This window comes from Grus americana, chromosome 7, assembly GCF_028858705.1.
Source record: "Grus americana isolate bGruAme1 chromosome 7, bGruAme1.mat, whole genome shotgun sequence".
In the NCBI taxonomy this organism is placed as follows: Eukaryota; Metazoa; Chordata; class Aves; order Gruiformes; family Gruidae; genus Grus; species Grus americana.
The window spans coordinates 32,901,025-32,923,550 of NC_072858.1; positions in this window are offsets into that span (position 1 = coordinate 32,901,025).

Genomic DNA, 22,526 nt, shown 5'->3' on the forward strand with positions numbered 1-22,526 from the left:
GCCCTCATTTCTTCTAGCATCCCGAGAAGTTCCACAGAACCAAAAGCTGTCATTAATATTAGCAGAGGGGACTTAAACATGACTTGAGCCTATCAGCACAATGATGGGACAAAAGCAGGATGCTTGAAGATCAATGCTGTTATCAGACTATGTTAAGTGTCATTATGAAACCAGTGGCAGGAGGGGAGAAAGGAGAGTACCAATACTGAGCAGCATTCCAAAACATTGAGGGTAACTGAGTGCTGAGAAGCCTGAAAACCAGATGAAAAATACTGTGCTACACACCCACCCCTGCTGCCCCATACGAAGATAACTTTTTATTTATTTGCCATTGTGATGATAAACCGAAAGTGTGGTTAAAATGTATCAAGTAAAATTTAAAGTTATGTTTGTTTCTCATTCTACCTCCCCACACCAAATAAAAAATTATAGTTTGATAAAGTCTAAAATACAAATTTGTCATCTGCGTATTTGGACAAGAAAAGCTCAGGGAGAACATGAAGCAAATGTTATTACAGTGTGTTCCCCCATCATGAAAATCTAAATAAATATGCAAAAGTGAAATATTTTTATCTGTTCCTCTTAGTATCAACTTCAGTTCAAATCACAAGCAAGGGTATTTTCAGGACATCTAACAGCCAGAGTCTGTTTGCAGCATCCCAACACACCACCAGTATTGCCTATGCATTTCAAAGATACATCCCATGGAAAAAGAGCACTACTAAACAAGGAAAGTTACATTAGAGCAACAGAGCCCAGGAAGTCTTTAAAACAACTCCTAATCACACAGGATTTATCTCATTCCACTTTCAAAGTATCAAATTATTTCCTAATAACACTTCCTAACACTGCAAGTGAAAAAAAATAAATCACAAATTTCAAAAAACTGGTAGAAAAAGGTTTCTGATCTACCAACCAATAGAGCCTCAAGTGATTTCATTTCTCTCTGGAAGACAATACTGTTTCTTATGCACTGTAGGCCAAAATAAGTAAATAAACATCCTGAAAAACAGAGGGGCAGCATTTAGGAAAAGACTGTTACGGCTACTCTGTATTGCTTGCAAACAAGAATGACAGCCCAGGGAACATTGCTTTTGGCTGGTTTGACCCTGCTGTCAGTCCTGTGTGCAATCAGAGGTAGGCAGTGCCATGCAGGCCCTGCCAGGCACACAGCTGACAGGGCCATTCCTCCAGCTCCCTTGCTGCACGGCTGATTTAGAAGCTGAGGACACTGGGTCCAGTCCCAGCTGCTGCACAACTGCAGGGAGCCTTCAGGAGCCTCCAGCCTCAGCAGTTTAACCCAACCTGAGAAGTTCCAAAGGACATTTTATTTCCTGTCTGGGACATTGTATCACTTTGTTAATGGACTGGAAGTCAACAATCCTCTATAGCTGCCAGCATTAAGTGCTGTGTGATTTCAACTTCGAATCAACAATACAGAAACGGTATTCAAGTTACAGTTTCTGCTTTATAATCCATTGCCCCACCCATACTAGCATGTCCAAAAAGAAATGCCAGCAGACCAGAACTTGTCCACAACTAATACGCCCTTTGTTTACCAGGATTTAGACTCTGGTTTGGAATTATCGGTTTTCACCTTTTTTTTCCCCTGCTTGTTTTGTTTCCACATTTTTCTGTTAGATTTGGTAATATTACCTTAACTCTTCCTGCTGCTTTCTGACACGGATGCAGCACAGCTCCTTCCAGCCCCGTGAGTGTAACTATCATCTGCTACTGAGGAACTTTGTTCAGATGGACAGATTCCATGTTACCTTATCTGCAGGAGCAAAGGAAATAGTCACATGAAACTACCTGGCAAACAGGAACCCAACACAGCACACCTCTGCCCTGCCTCAAGGCAGTGCTATGGCAAAGCATGGCCAACTAACCCATGCCATTCTGCATTGCTTGTCACACCCATCCCAACTCATTTAAACTTAGTTTCAGCATATCCAGAAAAGATGCCAAAGAGATGGTTTCCCTGATGCAATTTCCTTTTTGCATGGTTTCCATGAGGGTCCTGACATTTTACTGCCTATCTGCAAACGCCAGAAAAACTGCTCTCCTTCTGGACTTACAGCATGAAATGAGGTTGAGGCACAGCCAGCACGGGGTTGTGTTTAATGCTGTGGGGGCTGCCACAGGGATGGGTTTAACTCTATTGGGGGTGGTTGCCTCTTGCTGGTAGGGGCTAAAAGTATGGTGGGATTTTTATTTGCTGGGTTTCAGGGAGTACATTGATTTATATCAGCAAACTTTGCACAACCACTAAAATACTTACACAATGAACAGTTGGAGCCTGCTTACACTAGACAGCAGCATGCCTCCCTCTCTGCAACAGCTGTTTCCCCAGGATTGCTCAGAAGGTATAAGCAGGTTTTGTTAAAGATATCTGTGGTTTTCATCAGTTGTGCTTTTCATACTGGTTCTCCAAAAGGCACAGGACCTATCAGTGTGTGGTTAGGTTGTACAACACAATCATGGGAAAGCTAGAAGCAAAAAAATATAGAAATAGTTAACTCGGGAAGAATCTAGAGCTCCTCTAGTGCAACCTCCCACTCAGTGCAAGGTCCTTTAAGGTCAGGTTAGTTAGCTGAGTTTGCTCTCAGGATAACCTATTCCTATAGTTCACCACCCTTATGACTGATTTTTCTTTCCTAATATCTAATGAGAATTCTCCTTGTTGCAATTTGTCTCTGATGCCTCTCATCTTGTCATTAAATGCCTCCAGGAGGATATCGACTGTCTTTTGTACACTCTCCCTGCCATTAGATTGCAATACAATCTTCTCATAGCCTTCTCTTCGCCAGGCTGGAAAAACCCAGCTCTCAGCCTCTCCTGCTCCAGCCACCAACCAGTTTGATGGAAACTGGGGGCAGATGCTACAATTTACCTCTGAGGAATACTGAATCTGTTAACAGAGCAGGATTTCTGTGAGGCTTTGCTCACTCTTTGCTGAGTATCCCTCATAGACTTTTAATCTGAAAACTTAAGACTCCCCAGTTTTTAGATAACAGAGCCTTAGCTTCTTACGGAAAAACTCTGTGCTTCTGGGCTGAGATTGTAGCAAGACAGACCAGAAGTGAAACAACCCACATCATCACTTCCATCCTAAGCATATAACTGCCACTCCACCACGGTCTTGTCTCTAATGTGTGTCTCTTTCATTGCACATATAGGCAAGCCCTTGGACTGTGCTGTCCTTGTGACAGCTCAGACAACCTCAGCTCCAATTACCAGCTGAAGAGCTACAATAATACATTATCCAGCTTACACTGGAAAACCACTATGACTTCACAATTGATAACTGCACTAAACATTAAGTGAGAAAATGCACAGACATGTATATTCCCTGCTTGAAACAGTCTCCCTGCGATATTAACATGTAGAACAACAGAGTAATAACAACTCCTTCTGGTTTCACTCTGATGGAGTGACATGTGCATAAGCTGTTCTCACAATCTTTGTTACTGCAATAATAAATACAAACCTGAAAATGAGAAATTAAAAAAAAAAATCCACTCCTCTGAGACTACTTCTTGGCAATCAATACACTCTGAATGACCTAAAAAATTGTGGTATATGAGAGAGAATGTCGTGGTTTAGCCTAGGCCAGCAACTAAGTACCATGTGGCAGCTTTCTCACTCCTTCCCACCATGGCGGGATGGGGAGTGGAATGGGAAGAAAAAGCTGAAACTCGTATGCTGGGATAAGGACAGTTTAATAGGGCAGCAAAGGAAGAGGAAAATAACAACAACAATACTAATAAAAGAATATACAAAGCGGGTGATACCTAATGCAATTGCTCACCACCCAGAACCTGACACCCAGCCCATCCCTGAGCAGCAATTCCCCCTTCCCCACCCAGCTCCCCACCTTATGTACTGAGCATGACATCATATAGTATGGAATATCCCTTTTGCTAGTTTGGGTCAGCTGTTCTGGGCTGTGTCCCCTCCCAGCTTCTTGTGAAAATTAACTCTATCCCAGCCAAAAGCCAGAACAGGTAGTCAGTCAAGTCCCACTGTCCGTCTTCCTTTAAACATTGATCTTCATAACTGCTCTTCAATTGGAAGTGCTCGCTTCCATCACTGCTGCTGCTCAACTCCACTCTCTTTCCCCAAAAGGGAAGGAAGAGCGAACAGACTGAGGCAGCCTTTGACTACACGCTTTCACTTACAAGGCAGTTCTTAACATTGCGTCTCTGAAGTCTCCTCTAAGCTGATGTGAGAAGATTTGGGAGCGTATGAGGCAAGACTACAGTAAGAGACAGAAAGCTAACCTCAGGCACAGAGCAGTTTCACAGCCAAAAGAAACTCACAAAGCAAACAGAGGCCACTGCTGAATGCGCGTTAGATGCCCACATGCTTTAACAGGACATGTGAGCTGAAAGCTGTTTCAGGAAAGACACAATAAGGAAATGCTGAAGACCCAACTCACGGCAAAGAAAGAACATTTTTTGGGAAGCTTCCAACAAAAAGCTGTAGACAAACAAAACTCCTCCATGCCTCCTGTGGCCACTGGGATGTTAAGTGACTGTTCTCTCCACTTGCTGTAGGAGCGTGGGCATCTGTGGACAATGAGTACTCATTAACATAGATTCATTAAGTTGGAATTAAGGACATTGTTCATCACAGCAGCATAAATGCCAAAGAGTGAGAGAAATCGCGCATTAGGCAGCATTTGTACTGATCAGAAAGGCAGGTTTAAGCTGCAAACAACTGTCCAAGAAAGGATTGGCACAAGTCATAGGTCAAAGCTGCAGATGGACCCAAGTCTCATACAGCAAAGCAGATTCATTACTGACCCAGGCTCAGTTCTTAATCACTTAAGACAGTAATCTAAAGGTGGTCAGTTTGGTGTATCACAGTCCTAATCCTTTATGGCAGCCACTCCACAGTTAAGATTTAAATTCAAGAGAATGGTCCAAAACGCTGGTAAGGCTTTTATTCAGTTGGCAGCTTTTCACAATCTAAAACTAATCAGCAAGCCTGGATCCCTGAGCATAATTTGGTCAGTTTAGTTTACAGAAACAAAACTCAGGGAAAACAGAGGGCTCTGGTTGAGGACTAACCTCTGGAGAAGGGAAAGAAGATCCATGCATCCAAAGCCATTTCAGAGATGCGTCTGACAATGCCCATATGTGCTGTCAGCCCTGACACACGGTCCTGCCATGACAACGGTGGCAGCAGCTAAGAGCACGGTAACAGGCACTTGCTGGACTGGGGAATGGCCAATTTATGCCACAGTATCTTGCACCACATCCAGGACTAAACAGTAGAGACAAATGAGAAGCATATGTTTGCAGCTCACACAGAAAGTAAGTTATACCTAGCTGTTCTACAGGGTGGTGCAATGATAATGGCCGAGTTGTAAAGCCCTGCCGTCTTGTCTGGTTGGACACTCACCCTTAAATCCCTCAACTCCCTCCCACGGAAACGAAATAAAAATTTATTCTTGTGACTGGAAGAGCATATCATCAGTAGCTTGCTGTTAAGGGGTAGTTAGTTGAATACAAAAAATGAATATTTCCTGTTTCAACACTTTAACCTTGTTCAGGCATATTACTTTGACATACGATTAAATCTCTATCTTGTTTGTACCCACAATTGAGCTACGTGAAACCTAAGAACAGCAACAACACATCTTTTCTTTTAAGAAATGTGCATGATTGATAGACCAAAAAAAGCTACTGTCTCTTGTCTTATCATCCTTTATAAAAGTCCTCATGATTTCAGGATGGCAACAAATATTCAACCTACTTCGCTGGTAATATATCTGAAAATGTCTGAGTTGTGGTCCAGAAATACTGCTAACTTTATATCAGGTAGTAACTAAAGTGGCTCAGCATCCTCCTCCTCTAATTGTCCCCACATTTGCGCGCATATAACATCTTCCCTCCATTAAGTTCTGTGAAGTCCATGAACAGAATGAACTGTATACACATAAAAATATACCACCAAGTAAGATGAAATAAGCTTCTAGCACTTGTTTTCACTCCAGGACTGAGAACAATAATGAAGACAAAACACAGACATCACTGGAAATAACCAAGAATTCAAAATCCAAAAGGAAATCAGTGAGTAGCTTTCAGAGATGAGAAGGTCATACAGTGTCAATCGCAAGATGTGAACTGTCAAAACAGAACTGACCACTGACGAATCACACACAAACATGAAAAGATTCATAATAACAAGCACAGGGAAAATCCTATAAACGTTTACTAAGCACTTTGCAGACTGCTTTGATTACCTTACATTGATAAGTACACCTCAACACAGGTTTAACTTAGTTATGTTGTAATTAAGCTGTCCAAAGCAGCCTCTGAAATGGACATCTATTAACTCTTTCAATAGTCTAATTAGGATTGCAAAACAAGGCATGCATCACAATGTAAACAGAAGTCTCAGTCAGCTAAAAGCAGTAGCTGGCTGAAAACTGAGATGGCATTACTTTTTTTTTTAAAAAAAAAACTTAGAGAAATCCCACAGCAAGCATTGCAACCTGGAATTTTAGGGTAATTCTTTTAAAAACACTTAGTAATTTAAAATACTTAGAGATACAAATTCTTCAGTGAAGTCATCTGTCTTGCTTGACCCTTTCACATAAAATCCAAGTGGATCTGTTCAAGTGCTTCTGCAATCAAGTTACTCCATTCTAATGAGGTAGGGATTTAGCTTGTAAACGTTCTTCCCCTAGAAAACGTCTCTTCTACCTTATACTAAGAAACAGTCTCTCTGCCATTCGTCCAGTAGCTGAGGTCTCTCCAGTTCACTTTGTATTTGGCTAAGACACTTTTCAGTTAGAAAACCAAGCTGAAAGCAAATCTGTATTCAGTCGTTTTCAAAAGTGGATATCAAAGATTGCCCAAAAAGTAGTTGCTAGGACTACATCTGCCTGGATAAACTTGTGTCAGTACTATCTCTTCCCACAGCAATTGCACCAATGCTGGCTCTGCAAATTTGCTGCTTTCAGTAGCACGATGAATGATGGCCATGCTGATACGTTAGTACCACAGAGGCGCTTAAGGCAAGGCACAGGAGACAGGCAGTTTGTGTACTAAACACACTGCCACAGTTGCTCCTACTGTGCACAGGGACAATCCTGCAACACCGCATAGCTGGAATTTAACTTCCCTTGACCTCTTCGGGTTTTCAAGTTCAGGATTTAACTGCTTAGCTCCATTAGGAACAGCAGGAAGTGAGCAGTTAAAATCCCTAAAAAGGCTTTGAAAGCTACTTGAGAAGTGTTCCAGTGCTTCTCTGCAATTCAGCAACTGGTGGGAGGGAGGGGAGGCTGAGGAATGCGGGAGCAGTTAGAGTAGGACAGGGGACAGGAGGAATACAAGAGCAAAGTTTGGCTGTTACAAACCCAGCAGCTCACAAAAGACCTCGAGGAAAAGCCTAGCAGCTCCCCTTCATGCTTCATCACACAGAGCCCTATTCTTCTGCTAAGCCTCCCAGACGTGGGAAAAGGTATTGAAACTTCCAAAGCTGTTCTTCAAAGTCAAATTGATCTGGGGGTTTTGCCAGCTTTTTGCCCACCGCATCATGCATTTCTACACTTGGCCTGTGAAACTGCCTAAGCAGCTACCAAAGCAGGGAGTACCCTCCCAAACATCCCTGGCAGCAAATCAACAGCTGGGAGTCCTGCAATGTATGTCTTGGCTAAGAACCTTCCGGGTTCTTGTTTCACAGGGCCAGCTAAAAGCAGCGAGGAATGACTCCCAATACAGCGCTTTTTAAGTCCCAGAGAGGTGACGTGCCATTTTAACAATGTCGTTAGATACAGACGTGTCTCTACACTCCTGGGCAATGCCTACATTCTTCCTCTCGCTGCCTTGGAGCCTCATTTGTTTCTAGTCAGTATACTTCAATTGTTTTCTTAACCTATTTATAGATTACTTCCCCTGATCGATGTAGACTTCTGGATGCCAGGAACAATCTTTACAATTTTGCATTGAAGGACGAATTCAGGTTCATTGTTGTAGAAGCAGGTTCCCAGAAAGATAAGAGAGAACCATGCACGCTCCTGCAAAGATAGGCAGTTATTCTCTCAGTTGTTCAAGGACCTGCTGAGAAGGCCACTAATGATTCCCAACAACATAGTAGCAATCGGAACCAGCAAGCTGCAAGACCTACAGACATGAGAATGTTTGCCTCTGTTGCAAGAGAGGAAGAAAAATACCAAAATATGCAAAATAAGACACAAGTTTCATAGTCATTTTATAGCAAAAAATTTCTTATGAGGTTTTGGGTTTTGTTTTCTGTTTTGGTTTTTTTTTCCCCCACAGTGATTTCTAAAGTCTAGTTCAACCATGAGTGCAAGCAGACAGACATCTTTTTGATGAAAGAAGTTCTGGGATAAGGACTCCACACAGTTTTTCTGCCAACCTTGTCAGGAGGATTGTAACAGGTTTTTGAAACCAAATAATCACTCCGAGATATGACAGACATCATGGACCTGTTTAGTCAGGGCAGCAACAGTTTAAATACATCTGCACTTCTGAATCAAATAGCAAGTTTTCTGTCTAAATGAAGGTCAGTGGGACACTAATCAACACAGACTGCTAACGGCAACAAGTCTGGCCTCCTCTGAAAAACTAGTTCAAACCGCTCCACTCCGTATGAAGGGGACTGGACAGGAAGAGACTATCCAAACCACAAACAGAAAGAGGCCTGATGGAACACATTTTCCCAGCCATGCAACAGAGAACACGTCTGTAAAAGACATACATAGATCACGGTTAGTAACCTCAAAAAGCATTTTCACTTCAATGCTTTTATCACAAAAACAAGATGGTTTTGTGCTTTACAAAAAGAGGGAGGACCTCTGGTTAATGCAATTATTGTCCCTGTGAAAGAGCAGATTCACCTGAAGTACGGGAAACAAATTTATATGTGTTGACCTAACAGCTATGCAAGCCAAGCCAAAGGAAGTACAGTCCTAGAACGTTGCTTAGAGTACAGATAAAGGAAGTTCAGTCAAAAAGGGCAGAATTAGAGATTGATGACCTAAGCAGCACTGCCTCAATAAATATACAAAGCAGTCATTTTGCCCTAATACCGCTGGTGCAGATGTCACCGATCACAACCCATTTACATATGTTTGTTAAACACAAATTGTGCAACTAAAAGCAAATCCCTGTTTGATCAGTAATAAACAGAAATCACACCCCACTCCCACAAAATTACCAGCAAGCACAATACACACAGTGACTAGACCACGCAGTTTATGAGGCAGTCCAAGGATTTGCTGACGTATGTCACTAAGTAAGCCTAGCTCAGCACGGGCCGACAGGCCGTAGGTAAGGGATGATTCCCTCCACCACTTCCCCAGGTATCAGATGACAGTAATTCTCCTTCACAGCGCAGTGGGCTGCTCACAAAGAAACGGAGGTGTGGGGAACCTGTAACCTACATTTGATCTCTCTCCAGATTTACTCTTGCACAGCCTTTTCTGTAAAGGTCTGCAAGGAGCAGGATCTGGAAATTCTGTCCCCAGTGATAACCAACCATAGTAGTTGCTCCTCCCAGTTCATAGCTCCTGCAGACATTGCAAGACAAGAGACAACACAATGTTCTGCAGTCTTCAGCTTTTGCCCAATGAACGCACACCAGTGCCAACCAGGGGACTAAACAACAGTAGGTGTACATGCTTGTTAGATATTACCAGTTTTTAGCATAAAGCTTCTAATGACAACTAGTAGAGGTCAACCAAAACTACCTGGTCATCTGGCTGTTGCTAAGGATACAAGTAGAAACAGGTATTCCTAAGAGAATTTCACTTTGTATATTGTTCTAATTCACAACCAAATCAATATCTTGATGTTCCTAGTTTTTCTTAGTTTCAACATCCTGATGTCACTTCAAAACACCTTTTCTCTTTGTCTGATGATAACACCTTCCACATACTTGTACAAGTTTACCCTTGGCTCCTTTCAGTGTTTACGCACGTATATCCCTTTGAGAACACGCACATGCATACACTCGCCCCCACTTCATACTCCTGTCCCCTCAAATCTATTTAATCAGTATGTTCTCACGCAGATATACAGTAGCTTCCCAGAAGTGCTTGCAGGATCCTGGCCCCAGTCTCTGGTATGGCTCTGTCCTTCAAGGCCTGCTCAACTTTGTTTCCATTCTCTGAACTCCTTCCAATTTACTCACTACAACCTAACAGCGAAAAAGGGGGGCTTTGGCTCTGCTTCAGATGTAGTTCTCTGAGAGCCAGTACACTTGACGCTACCTGTAGAAGGATAATATAATACTGCTATTGGCATTGACCAGACTGTACAGAAAAATAACTGCAGCACTGATTCTGCAGCCCTCCTGATACTTGGTTCTGAAGCTCCGCAAATACATTCCAAGATGAGACTCTTGCAACAAGCTCCATATAAAGCCCAGGAGGCAGCCAGTAATTTCATATTCTGCGCAAGGGTTGAAAAGCGTGAGGTAAATGAGACCTGAACTCTCAGTATTAACGAAGGGCTGAATTTTGTTCAGTGAGACTAGCCTTACAGTATCTCCACTCCAGAGAAAAAAAAAAGTGTGAGATCACTTAACAGACTACACAGACAACCAAACACGGCAGTTTGCTAATTCTGAGTGCTCTGCATTGCAGTATTAATGAGGGGAGGAAGTTACTGGGTTTAATTATTATTTTAGTAGGCTTTTCTCATTGCCAAGTAAATATATATATGTATTTAAATCAAGGATTCCCTCCCCTCCACAAATGCATAGGTTCTTGTATCACCAGAGTGGCAAATCTCAGATACTTACAGGTAAAATGAAAGATCAGGATCATTCAACATACCTAACGAGTTCAGGTTTTTTTCCCATGATTAGACACGGAGAATATGTCGAACAGAGCTGCAAAGCCTGGCTGGTTGCAAAGACTGACATGACATAGGGTCATGTAAAGCTCTGACCTACAGAAGCTGTAAAAGGAAACTAGCTGCTTCACTGTGTAAATCTTCACCATCAAAACAGAGCTCAAATTGACAGGTTCCAGTTGATTTCCCTCCCTGGTCTCCATTAATTACAAAGTCTTTTAATTACTACATGCACATGAGGGGTGGAACCAACTTAGCTGCTCCTCCAAGATTTAATTACCAAGCTCACGCCAACAGTGACCCAGCTTGGCCCAGCACAGCGAGAACGCCTCTCTCTCACAGATTTCTGTTCACTAACATGGCCTGTCTCCAACACAGCACCATCCTGCTGATGCACTCAACCCAGGAAAGCAATTACTGGTGGAAGTGGGGAGAAGATCTATCTGCCTTTTCCTCTTCCCATTTGAGCAAGAGGCAGGCACAGCTGTTCACTCACACAACTAGAACGCTGCAGATGGCAAGGAAAATCTTAGCAACCTTCTGCACAGGTAACGTCCATATTGATTCTCTCCCCCACTTCTCAGATTCTTTCCTTGTAACTCCCCCAAAAGGTGGGATACGACGTTAAAAAGACTCTTGAATGACTCATGTATGAGCCTGACCCAACAGCATGCTTTTTCCCTCTTGAAATACACCCGTGGCTGGTGTCTGAAATGGACTTGGGCAAGAACAGAGACACTGATGATGGCTCAGCACCCTGAAAGCGGTTACATTTGGGAGCGTGCCACACAGGAACCCATGCCACCTCCAGGCCAGCAGCCATTTTGCTACAGGTGATGGTGCCTAGAGCCCTGAGGTAGAATTAGTAGCCCTGGTGGGTCCAGCTGCCCTGACTCAACACACAGCCTATAAAACTGCTAAGTAGTGGAGGAAGGGGACCACCTCAGTCCACATCAAACATAGCAATGAACCCAGAAACAATGCAAATAATTTCATTTTCATCTTTACAGCACGCTTTTGCACACCCTGCACTCCACAAGACCAGCCAGCAATAACAACCCGCAAACAAAAGGTAAGGATTAATATCGATTGAAAAAACAAGCCAACACTGCTCAGCCCCTCTGAACAGCGCATCCAGTCCAACTGCAGTTTTGTTGAGAAAATACTGCTCTGCAAATGTTCAAAATGAGCTTCAGGTCGCGGCTTTATGGGTCTCAAATTGCAACACGATAAACAGCATGTACAGAAGCCACCACAGTCTATCAGGAAGGATATTAAGAGCTTCTGGCAGAGAAACTTCAGCAAACACTTAGACTGAATTTATGATCTGATCCTTCAGTTCTCTGCTCCAGATATGACTGGCTCTTGGCTTCTTCATACAAGCTGTGCTCATTCCTGAGTATGGCTTTTGGAAAAGACAGAAGGGAACTCAGCTGAACACCAATTCAAAACTCTCGATTGCTGTTTTACTTACTGTTTTCTATTAATTCTTTAAAAAAAAAAGTTAGCCTCGTGCATAAGAAAGGAGAAGAACGAGCATTAAAGGCTGCTAAAAGAATAATTCAGAGCTGCGAACACAGATCAATAAACAAACTGGAGATGTGTTCAGCCACCACCTCCCAGAGCTGAGCAGAATTAAAAACCAATTAAAAGCCATACACCTGTCTCCCAATCATTCAAATGGGAAGTGAAAGACAATCATAGGGCAAAACTTGTCAGGAAAAAGCAGGTCTTCCTGGACCACCTTTTATGGCTGATCATGTAGCAATTAACTTACAAATAAAACAACCCAAAAGTCACTATAAACCATTGGTTATGGTTTTACAAAGCAACATACCCCCCCCCACACTGATCATCTCAGCACAGTTAGCATTTGATTCATGAAGCTGCTGTGCCTCAGGTTGCCAAGAACAGAGCTGCTCCTTAATTAATAGTAATGAGCACTAGCTCAGGAGCCTCACACTTATCAGACCCCAAAGGAACACCAGATGAAGCAGGAATCTCAGTGGGCAACTTTTATTCAGCCAGAAGCAGAAGCACAAAGATAGTGTTTAAAAAAGATGCATTAATCATCTTTGATGTTCATCCATATTATCGCCAGCATTGTCAAAAATAACACCTTTTGGGGGTTTAGTAAAGCATTTGGTACCACAGCACATAAAACTACCTGAAAATGAATGCGTCCATAAGTTCAACAACCACAACTTGGTACTAAGCCATCAGACAGTAGTGAATGAGGTTACTGTACCTGAGAAATAAATCACATTTGTTTTTCTGTGGCAGAATCTGTGGAAATGAGGAAAAAATGAGGCCATTGCATGAACAAATAACATGACACAAAAACATTTAAACAGAAATACAGAGTGAAAGGCCTCTAAATGCTTACATTAGACAGGAATCATTCTGCCGTCTGGTTGAGGACACCCAGCAGCAGCTATATTGCACACCAGATCACCTGTTTGCAGAATTAAATCTACTAAAGCATGGGTGGCTGATGCCGGGTCAGAATTTTTGTCTCCAGCTCCATGCCCAGAAAAAACACCAGCAAAAATTCCAGGTCTGCCACCGAGCCGAACAGTCAGCAGTTTGGCTCAAAGCGCTGGCACCCAAACAGGGAAAAGTAACATCTTTTGATCAGGGCACTCATGTTGGTAAACTCTTCAAGAGTCTGTAAGGTCATACTTAGTTGGTGGTGAAATAAATACAAACATCACCTGAACGATCGATGCTGTTAAAGGAAACTGAACTGGCTTCCATGGGACATCTGAAGCACCAGGACAAGAAAATGAAAACCATTTTCTTTTTCAGAGCTGAGCAACCCTTCTTTCATTCCTATTATTTACGGGGAAAGTAACAGCCATTTGAAAGTGCCAAGAAACCTTTTGCACCTTTGAAACCCCACATGAATCACACCCACGTTCAGTAACACACCGCGAATCCTTTGCAAGAAGCCGGTCGTCCTAGCCCGGCCCGACACCAGGCGCTTCGGCTGTGCGGTTTGGCCTAAAGCCCTCTGCGCAAAGCGCCACACACTGGCAGGCTGCGGGCCTGCGGCAGTTGTTCCAGGAGCCCCCAGGGGCACCGCCAGCCGTTTACCTACGGCCCTCCCCACACTGCGGGCGGGTGCCCACCGTCCTCCTCTCGAGAGCCGCAGCACCGCCGGCTCCCGCCCCCACCAGCGGCCGCACACGCAAAATGGCCACGGGGGCAGCGGCCGTTCCCGACCGTTACGCCGCCGCGCGGCGAGGAGGCGCGCGGGGCCCGCCGGCTCGGTGCTGCCCCGCCCTGCGGCCCGGCCCGGCACAGCTCGGCCCGGCTCCTGCCGCTCCCGGCCCGACACAGCTCGGCCCGGCTCCTGCCGCTCCCGGCCCGGCGGCCGGGGCACCAGCTCGGCTTACAGGCCAGCGGCCATCCCGCCAGCCCCCTGCCACGGACAGCCCGGGAGGTAAAACCCCCGGCCGGAGGGCAGCTGGCTCCGCACTGAGAGGGAGGTGGTTGGGACCTGTCACGCACCAGCACAATGCCTACCGATGAGAAATCTCCTTCCAGAACCCTCCGGAGACGTGGAAGTTTGCACCAGAACGGTGCTGCCGTGACGTCCCCCCCATGCGCAGTTCCCTCCTGGTCTAAGAAGGCCTAACACGCTCCGAGGGATCACAGAAGTCTCAGGCAAAGCCACAGCCTCTGCAAAGCATCAGCCCACAGACTACAAAAAATATCACAGAAGTGTAAAATTAAGAGATCCTTGGGTTGTGGAAGCAAGTTTCCGGTAATCCCTGACACTGGTACTGCTGGTCACGTTTGGCATCATGAGACTCATTAGGTTAATCATGACAGGTGGCCACTGCAACCAACAAAGCCAAAGCACCAGCGTGCATCCAGCATGAACTTACAACTGCTCAACAAACAAACAAGGAAGTCCACAGGACACAACACCTGGATAAATCGCCGGAGATTTCCATGTACCTTCCATCACGGTGGGAAGTCACCTTAGCTTTGAGATACAGAGAACGAACTTCTAAATGTGCAGGAGAAAGCCCAGAAGAACCCAAGAAACCCAAACCAACCAGATAAAGCACATCTGAATAAATGGTCCATTGTGGGAAACGGTCTGTTTGACCCATGGCCCTTACCTTCCAGAAAAAGAAAAGGAAAAGAGCACCACAGCTCTGCATGCAGCCATCAGCAGCCAGGCCAGCTGATTTGGGTTCAGGGCTGCAGGTTTCTAGCAGAGCTCACTCAGGTTCCCCGCCATGGCAGCAGACTCAGCTGCAGCTACTCAGAACACAGGCAAGAGCCAGAGGTGTGATGACAGATCATGCATGTTTTAATGCAGCAAAATAAAGGAAGAAAACAGAGGTGGAATCCTTATCAAAGCTGCAGCTTTAAAGAGACTTATAAATGGCTAACTTAAAATGAATTCAGACAGTGTTTGTTTCATTTCTCTATCAAACCACCGAAACCCCAAAGCTGAGGAGAATTAATTATTCCCATACCTTTGATGGCAGAGGCTGACAATATGGCTTTAGACAGCAAGGAAACATCTCTGGGGAGGACACTCAGGACTGAAAAGTGTTTTCCTTGGTTCCACTAGTAAGAGGTTAATTTATTGTCAGTCTGCACTCCGCTGTTGAAAGACCCGTGTCCTCTGTAGTTACGTGATGAAAAGAAACTCAGTAATGCTCATGGCTCGCTATGGAAGAGAGGAATAAGGAAGCACTTACCAAAAATCAAATAAATAAGTTCCAAGACCAAATGTAATCTAGGACTGACAGGAAAGGCAGGTAAAATGACATGGATATCAAAAGTTAGGTTAAGAAAATTGTCTGCAGATAGCTTCAAAAAAGAGAGGAGGGGAAAAGATTCACAACACTAAGTTACTGGGCTGATACTCTTATATACAATTACAAATAAAAGGAATCCACAGGTGCAAACAGCTAGGGGCACTGTGGAGATGCATGGCAGGTGAGAGTCTGTGTACACATATGAAAACATCCTAGGGCGAAAAAGAAAAAGGATAAAAGTAGTATGGTCATGTCTGCAGAGCTGCAGAATCCCAGCTGTTTCACTCCACTGTTTTCCCAACTAAACAGGGCAGATCAGGTCTGTAGCAGAACTGGAGATGTCAAAGGAGAAGCAATAACTTTCTGGAAATGGGGTCAAAATACTTCAGTAGATAGAACTGAAGCTTTTCTTCCAGACCCTGTACCAGTATCACTGAGTATGATACCACTGGAAAGACTGAAAAAATTAAAATGAATCTACCATCTCCCATTTTATCTTTTGTTAGAAAATATATACACACAGCTATCTTCCAGCTTGACTAGGTATGCTGTGCATCCATGGTTCTTCCTTTAAAAGTTCAGAAATATTAGTTCCTGTGGGCTCTGCCCTGTTGTCTGTGATTCCTTTTGCAAGGGCAGAGAGATAGAAACATTTATTTACAAGAGACATGTATGCTGGAACATGATGTGGTCAGCAGGTGCCTCAACTAGCACCAATTTGAGCTGATTTATTTTTTTAGCTACCATGCACTGTCATTTAGATGGGATGGGCATAGTTATAACATAGTTGTTCTGCTTCTGATCTTGAAGTTACTGCAGTCTCAGGCAAGTCTGCACTGTATTCTGCTGCACGGCAAACACGCTGATTGCGTGGCCAGTTCTTCCTCCAAGAGATTTTACAGGATTTGATGTTACAGCTTTCTTATACAGCTTCAGTAATGCAGCTTCCTTCCAGCCTGCAACAGCAACTTGCAAACCTTTTCTAATGGCGTAAGTCAGCACTACCTTCCTGTTCTTCATGCGTAAGTGGTATACACCAACAATAACTCATAGCATCCGTGAAACGTAGGAGAAAAAGCCATCAGTACTTTTAAAAAAAGACCAGAAAACTCCCTCTGCTGGATTCAGCCTGAAAAAAATGAGTTATTCTTCAGTAATGGTGCAAAGCACCACTATCCTGAGAAGATATCACAGATCTAGCAATAGAAACCACGTTTGTTGAGTACCATGTTGTATTTCTACAGAGCTTACACCCCAGGCACGAAGCATACTGTTAAAATTAACATACATTGTCAGTTAAGAGTGATTTGTTTGCTATTGGGCAAAATAAGAATACCAGTTTTTCCAGAGAAGAGGCCATGGGAAAATTTCTGAATAAGCACTAAAAAGCAAAAAGTTGTATGAGAATGTGGTCACAGGCTAATATGGACTCAATTTACTTGAGGGTTCAAAGGAAAATTTTCAAACTATTGCATTTTAGGAGTCATTAAGAACCTTTTTCCTTGTGTACTGGAACAGAACATTAGAAAAAATGGTTTTCCAGAGTTTCCCTGAGCTACACATCAAACTAACAAGCGAGTCACAACTTAAAGCCCCAGGTCTAATACATGACTGATTTAATTCCCCGAAAAATTGCTTGCTTGTATCTATCCTAATTCAGAGCAGTAACATGTAATTCGTAAATTCTTCTAACCTTAATTCATACTCGCACTACTGGTAGAAGTGTTACCTTTAAATTAATATGATCACAACAGGCCTCATGTTTCATAAAAATAAAATCCACGTAATTAAGTTTTGTCCCTGAGTTTGTTCCACATTAAATACTCTCCCAGGATTTCAGTGCATTCTCAGTGGTAAGCAAATTAAACCCAAGTTCTCAAACACGTTTATATGTAAAAAACTACCTCCCCTGCAGAATGGAAGGCTTGCTGCAGCAGGGCTGCTCACTAACAAAGTCCTAACAAATCAACAGACGACCAAGACCACTGGGAAATGAAATATGGTAGTGTAAGCATGCAACACAAGTGATAGCTTCCACTGCTGAAGGTCTGAGGAGGAAGTGTTACCTACTGGATACTAAATTCAAGGAACCTTAGGAATAATTTTTTTAAAAAGATGTAACAGAAGTATGCTCAAGAAATCAGGCTCATTTAAAGCACACTGAAAACCGAGGACTCCATAGCAATTCAATTAAATAATTCTGATTATTTAGTCCATGCTATACAGAGTTTATGCACAATTAGACAGGAAAGAAAACACATACATTCTCCTTGAGTAATTTTCCAAAAGTGACCACCAGCACAGCAAATTGTTGCAGTATAGTGAAGAGAACACTTCTTCCCAGGCAGGAGGAATTTTCTCTGCAGGATTTGTGCACTGAAAAAGCAGTTAAAAATTTCTACAAGGGCTTGGAGCTGCAAACACATTTGCATGTTTAGTCTTTATCTCCCATATCCCTCGTGGATTTTCAACCTAAGCAGTCAGTGAGCTGAATGATAAATACAGCTGGCTGAAACTAGACAAGCCTGTCACAGAGACCGAGCAGGGAAAACAACTAAATTATTCTCGCTCAAGTTATACGGATGCTTCAGTTGAGGTTATCAATGTCTGTTGTACTTCCTTCACCTCCGAAGAGATGATTGCTTCTTTCAGCTGAGCAACGTTGCTCCTGCTCGCTGAAAATAAGAAGTCAGTATTGCTTAGTTTGGGGCTGGCCCATCAAAGCAAGCAGGACAGCGTGGGGAGAAGGCCGGTCCGTACGCTGGTCAGAAAGACACAGCCCCACCTCTGCCTCGGAAGGTGCCTGGAAACGCGGAGAAGTTGGGCCCGGAGCCGTGCCGCCGGGCGGCTGCTTGCCTTGCACTGCCCTCTGCTGTTGCGAGCAGCCAGAGCCAGCCTGCTGCTGCCCGCGGCGGCCTCCGGGAGGGGCAACAACAGAAGATTTTGCTCCCGAAACAGGTGAAAATATGACTTCTGTTTTAAGCTGATCTGAAGAGGAAAAGGAGGTAGATGGAAGCATTTATCCATGGTTCCTCCCCAGATAAAGCATATCATCTTCCTTGATTTTATCCACCTGCTTTCTGTGCATTTACGATGAAAAAAAATAACACTTAATTCTTGTCCTTTTCTGTCAATAGAGCTCCAAGGGCTTTACCAAGAAAGTGCATACTATTAGACCTTGTTGTTTACCCTGCAGACACTAAAACACGTTTGCTAAAGCCTGTGCAACTGATACTCAGTTTAGAACAGTTAGCACAGTGTACTGACCCATGGCTTTAGAGTAACAGCTAACAACCCCTTTGAAACATTTATCCTGTGACCATTAGTGTATTTCTAATGCCCCTCCTCAAATTTCTCAGTTTGTACCTACACTAGTCACACTCTGGGATAAGACTCTAGGAAACATAAAAAACACAGGTGATGCAGTGTTCTGTGTCAGAGATTAATACTGTAATGTGAAAATAACCTCCGTGACCCTTTTTTTCCTTTAAAAGAAATACAAATGTATGAAATTAGACAATATTGCATAACAGAATAACAACTGTCAAAGTTAATCCCTTGAGAAAATTAACACCCACAAAGCAGCTTAAAAGTAACTGTCATTAGAAGTATATTTTAAAGGAAATATGTATTTTGCATATATTTTTCAGCACCCTGCATGTCCCAGAAATGCCACACGCAGAGCTTTCAACAGCCGTTAATATAATATATGTACATAGACCTGTACTAATTCTTTTGAAACAAGAAATTGAATGCCAGCATAAAATGCACAGGAGCATTATTAGCAGAGAGCTTGTATATCATTAAGCTTCCCTGCATGGTAATACCAAATCTGCAACAGCTTATAAGCATATGGTTTGAACATCATAGACTTTCTAGAAACATAAGTTCAGATCCTGGCAGGATCAACTCAGCTTGACAACCTTCTGCTGTGTATCTTGGAGCAATAACTGCTTCGCTACTACTGTCTGATACAGCATCTCACACAAAAAGGGCTCTCGCCTGTGACTGGGGGCTTCTAGGTTGCTGCCATAGTACAAAACAAACAACAACAAAAAACACAGCAACAACCCACAGAAATTACAGAGCAGCACTTGAGAGGGTTTATAAGCCAGGACTGAACTCAGAGAGTCACCTGTAGTGGTTTGAATAACACAGCAGCTGGTTGCTTAAATCACTTTGCCAAAAGGTGAGTGGAATTATACTTATTTTTTTCTTTTTTTTTTGTCCCACAGACTCACAACTTTTTGGATGAACACAATATACCCCTTTGGGATCCCCTAGGAAGATGGGGACACAGGTTCCTACTACACCATGATACTGTAAGGGATACATATTCCCAGGATAACTTCCCTACAGGACTTCAGAGAACTTGTCCACTGTGCTGAACGTAACTCAGAGAGAAACTATTCCCTTTCTTTTACACTTAATGAATTCCTGCAAATAACTGCTGTGGAACCCTAATAAGATGGAAATTCACTTGATCTGGTAGTGATAAAATAGTACCAATAAAGTCTATGAAACTTGCCCTGCAAATAATTAAGATTTTTTTTTCAACTGAGCTTTGTGCATAGCTCAGGCTTTTGAAGACTCCTAAGCAGGCAAACACAGGGAGATTAATATAATATTCAAGAAAACACAGGAGGATTTGTTTCCTCAAGGGAATTTTTATCATGCTGTCAGCACAGAATCTTGCAAGTCTTGACTTTGCTAATACTGGTATTATGATATTATTCTCATTTTATATATGAGGAAACTAAGGCACAGAGATAAAGGTAGCATGGGATAATTAGTATGGTTTGTCAAACAGAGTAGCAATTAAAATGGAGTAAAGAATTGTAGGAATTGCTGAACTTTTATATTACTAAGCACTGAAATCTATCAAAGTGATCCAAGTCTTTAAATGCTCATAGGTTTTGTATACATACACTTACACAGCTAAATTAGAGGTATCGACCATCTCTAGACTTACCACTGTTTGTGCACAAAAGCTATTCTATACTGATGATCATAGGGAAATAAGAGAAATTTACACAGGCTCATTTTCAAGGGTGCTTCTCTTTCTAACTGTAGCACCCAAAATAATGATGCATCAGGTCTCTTCAGAATAAAATCTAAACAATTGTTTTGATTGGAGAGGTATTAAGGGAACCACACTGGGTCAGAATGTGAAGCTTCATTGAAATCTAAGTGTTTCTCCCAAATTGCTGCATTTCTATGGAATTTTCTGAAACAAAGAAAAAAGCAAGTAAAGTAACTGTTGGAGTGTCGCATCTCCTTAACTGTTTTTAAATGCCTGCCAGTTTGGGCTATTTTAGAGACTTGCATCATAACAGGCTTTAAAAGCCAACCTCTGTCATGAAATGCTTTCAATAACTGAAGTGATTTTTCAGAGCCTGTGATGGAACGAAGCGTTTTCTTTAAACGGCTTTTTCAGATTTTGCACTGCTTTGGAATAATTCAAAATAATTCTTAAAACAGTTTCTGTTCTGTTACATAAGGCACTTACTTCTGCCTTTAGCTTCACACTAAGACTCCCACTATATTCAGTGAGGACTTTGAGCAAGCACGCAGAACCACCCCATGTATTGGACTAGACCTGAGGACTCTTACTGCCTGTGGTTTCACAGAAAATAACTAGCACTCCTAACAGAAAGGCCCCCTCTTGCCTTTTGGACTGGCTGATTAGCATTAAATACTTGAATAACTCATTGTTAGAGCTGTGGCATTTATGTTCAGTGTGCTCCACTAAAAGCCAATTCTCATTTGAAAGAGCAGCTAATATTCATAACTTAGGGGAAGCCACAACCGCATGAATCTGGCTGATGTCATGCATGCTTTTCAGTATTGGATGGGTCTAACTAGTTCAGCTGCATCCAGTCGTGCTCATAAAAATAAAGCATTCCTGTTCAAGGTGCCAAGGGTGTTGATTCTGGGTTGCAAAAGAAAGGAAACGTCAGAAATTTCTCATCATCGAACACCTTCTCCTCACATGTGGCGTCCTGCCCAATGCCAGTAGAGCGGATCTCTTCCAGTGTCAGGAGACCGTTGCTGTCAGTCCTGTTGGCAGAACGTGGCTCATCACTGCCACAAGGCCTTTGCCTCTGGATGGGAGAGGGCAGGGAAGACAGGGAAGCTGTGAATTACAGCTTTTAGGAACACTATTTACATAGGCATTGCGTCAGCCTTTTAACATCTGATGATCACACTGATGGGATTAGACACGACTGCAACACAGTCTTGTCCATCGAGTAACAAAGAGCTCACTTATCCAGCGGAACTACAAGGCAGGAGGATCCGCAATATGTAACTACCTTTTTGGGCCTCAGTTGAGAGGGTACCCAAAACGTGTTTGAAGCTCAAAATAAAACCTTACGTTAAGGATTACAAGGGTCTGTCTGTTTTTAAGTGTTCTTACTTCAAACTACATGATTCTCCCTTTACCAATCCCCAAATTTTGATGTAAATTTCAAACTTGAACTTCCATCTACTGAAACAGGTCAGATGAAATTAGTGGAGCAGATTTTCTTTTCTCTCAAGAATAATAAACCATTCAAACAATGGGCAAAATACTGATATACAACTGGGAGCTTTTTATGAATGTTTCCATGTATGCATACATTGCATCAATTTGGACTCCTGGGGGGAAATAACTTTCTCAAATTAATGTCTTATGATAATAATTTTAATTAATTACAAAAGAAAACTCTATGACATACTCTTCTCAACTGTGCATCAGAGGTGAGGTAACATACCTTTAAAAAGCAGCCATGTCAGTCCTTGTTCATCTGGAGAGTACATTAAAATGTTTAGCTTTTCTACGTGTCTTTTTTTTTTTCCTTTTTTCTTTAGCAGAAAGTCTCATGCTAAAAGCCTACAAGTCTGTTGGAGAAAGACAATTCCGTAA